Source organism: Salvelinus sp. IW2-2015, unplaced genomic scaffold, assembly GCF_002910315.2.
Source record: "Salvelinus sp. IW2-2015 unplaced genomic scaffold, ASM291031v2 Un_scaffold2185, whole genome shotgun sequence".
NCBI lineage: Eukaryota > Metazoa > Chordata > Actinopteri > Salmoniformes > Salmonidae > Salvelinus > Salvelinus sp. IW2-2015.
The window spans coordinates 20,046-22,676 of record NW_019943515.1 but is presented as its reverse complement, the minus strand read 5'-3'; the positions used below and the strand labels follow the sequence as shown (position 1 = coordinate 22,676).

Below are 2,631 nucleotides of genomic sequence, written 5' to 3'. Positions count from 1 at the left end.
TGTCATTCTCTGTCTACCAAGTAGAATTATGTCTCTCACTATCTACCAAGTAGGATATGGTCTCTCACTATCTACCAAGTAGGATATTGTCTCTCACTCTCTACCAAGTAGGATAATGTATCTCTCTGTCTTAATTTACCCTTCCAACCTCTACTATCAGCTTCTAGTGTTCCAGATTGACATTATAGAATGCATCCCAAAGGGCACTCTATTCCCTTTATAGTGCACTAGTTTTGACTAGGGCACATAGAGCTCTGGTCAAAAGTCATGCACTACATAGGGATCATGGTTCCCTTTGGGACACAACGATAGATATGGCTATTTTCTGAATGTTCATTAAAGCACGAGGGACATCGAAGCACAGAAGCGTGTCTCGTGGTGCTTGGTTAATTTCAACAGGATTTCAGCAGTCTATTTCTCATGTCCGTCTTCCATGTCCTTACTCTGGGGCAGGCTGACGTACATCTAACAACATCTTACACATCACCAGTGGCGACAAGTCTGCTCACGTTCCCGTCAGTGCGCATGGAAGGGCGAGCTAACGTATTGTCACCATGGCAATCCATCAGACGCACCTGCTACCTCGTTCCCGTTATACAGAGAGTTGAATTGAAAGAGAGGGAGAGAGAGAGAGTTGAATTGAAAGAGAGGGAGAGAGAGAGAGAGAGTTGAATTGAAAGAGAGGGAGAGAGAGAGAGTTGAATTGAAAGAGAGGGAGAGAGAGAGAGTTGAATTGAAAGAGAGGGAGAGAGAGAGAGCTGTTGAGAAGAAAATCTGCATTTTGTAAGGGGAAAACATAGACAGTCGATCTATCTGTAGATTATGTCCTGGCCTATCATAATATAAGAAAGTAGATCCTACCATGTCACGTACATGAAACCTTGTAGATTTAATTTCTCAATTAATGATTTTCTTTTGAGGAAATTATTTTCCATGTATGATCGTTTTTTGGTTGAAATCTATTAATTTTGTTCCTCAAACATATTTTTTTTATTTTTTTACATTCTTGATAACGAGAATTTGCATTTTAAGAGATTTCATCCTGATACATTTCAAATGAAATGCATTTTAAGAGATTTCATCCTGATACATTTCAAATGAAATATAGTTAATTTATGTGATACGTCATATACATTGCTTTGGTAACAGTGGCAATAAAGCATTTATTGAATTGAATTGTGCCCGACAGAGAGAGAGAGAGAGAGAGAGATACACAGATAGATATTATGCGCGCAAAGAATGCTTCAAACGCTCATGCCCTTGGTTTTATTTGGGTTGGTGGGGTTTTGTGTGTGTGTGTGTGTGTATGTCATGCATGTTGGTCGTGTGGTGTGTGTGTGTGTGTGTGTGTGGTGGAGTGTGTTGTGTGTGTGTGTGGTGTTGGTGGTGTGTGTGTGTTGGTGGTGGTGTGTGTGTGGTGGTGTGTGTGTGTGCGTGTGCGTGGTGCGTGCGTGGTGGTGGTGTACTATGTCTTCCTTTGACGTGGGTATAATAATTCCACCTATACACGGTCTTGACTATTATGCACTACACACTTAACATGTTGCGCAAAAAAAATACTATTTAGTTGTCTAGACTCTATCCGTGAAAACAATGACATTTATCTATTTTCTTACCTTGAAATATGTAGAAACTCGATTCTTCAGAACCTTACGAAATCAATTATTTTCGATGCTCTTACAATTATTTATCAAAAGCTCTGAAACAAGTGAAGTCTACTCAAAATTCAGCAAAGTTCCGGTTGCCTCCTCTGTCGTTCGCTCTCTACGTTCCGTTCCGTCTCGTGAAAATGAATGAATGCATGAGTCCTTGTGTCAACACTTTGCTAAGGACCGCCTCATGCCCACAGCTGATTGGGGGGCGAGTTCAAATAATAATTCTGGACGATATAATTGGATGGATATGCTTGTCAATAAACAGCAAACTCGGCCAGCGCGTAGCGTCTGTAGCCCTGCCGACAGAGACACAGAGAGAGAACTATTTGCATTACACATCGTACGCCTATATAGACGTAATATGACGATTTGAATGTCTTTCTTCTTTTGGATCATCTGTGAGTGTAATGTTTACTGTTATTTGTATTGTTAATTTACTTTTGTTTATTATCTATTAACTTGCTTTGGCAATGTTAAATATTTCCTTGCCAATAATGCCCTTAAATTGAAATTGGGAGACAGAGCGAGAGCGGACAGAGAGAGAGAGAGAGAGAGAGGAGAGAGAGAGAGAGAGAAGAGAGAGAGAGAGAGAGAGAGGAGAGAGGGAAGAGGAGAGAGAGAGAGAGAGGAGAGAAGAGAGAGAAGAGAGAGAGAGAGAGAGAGAGAGAAGAGAGAGGGAGAGGGAGAGGGAGAGGGAGGAGAGAGAACAGAGAGAGAGAGTGAAGAGAGAGAGGGAGAGAGTGTGAGAGAGAGAGAAGGAAGAGAGTGAGTGGGAGAGAGGAGAGAGAGAGAGAGAGAGGAAGAGGAGAGAGATTGAGAGAGGAAGCGCGAGAGGAGAGAGAGAGAGAGAGACACCAGCAGCACAGGAGAAGGTTAATGTTGTATTTTGTAACTGAGGGTGGGGCACATTTTGCATGTGAGATGTGTTGACCTCTCATCATAATTACGTATCTCCAGGTTGTTACACTCATTCAAA

General features: G+C 41.8%; 1 pseudogene; it reads right to left on the bottom strand.

The window, feature by feature from the left end:
- Positions 1-1,766, bottom strand: part of LOC112073193 (hippocalcin-like protein 4) — a 40,971-nt pseudogene extending 39,205 nt beyond the window's left edge.
- Between the last annotated feature and the right edge of the window lie 865 nt (positions 1,767-2,631).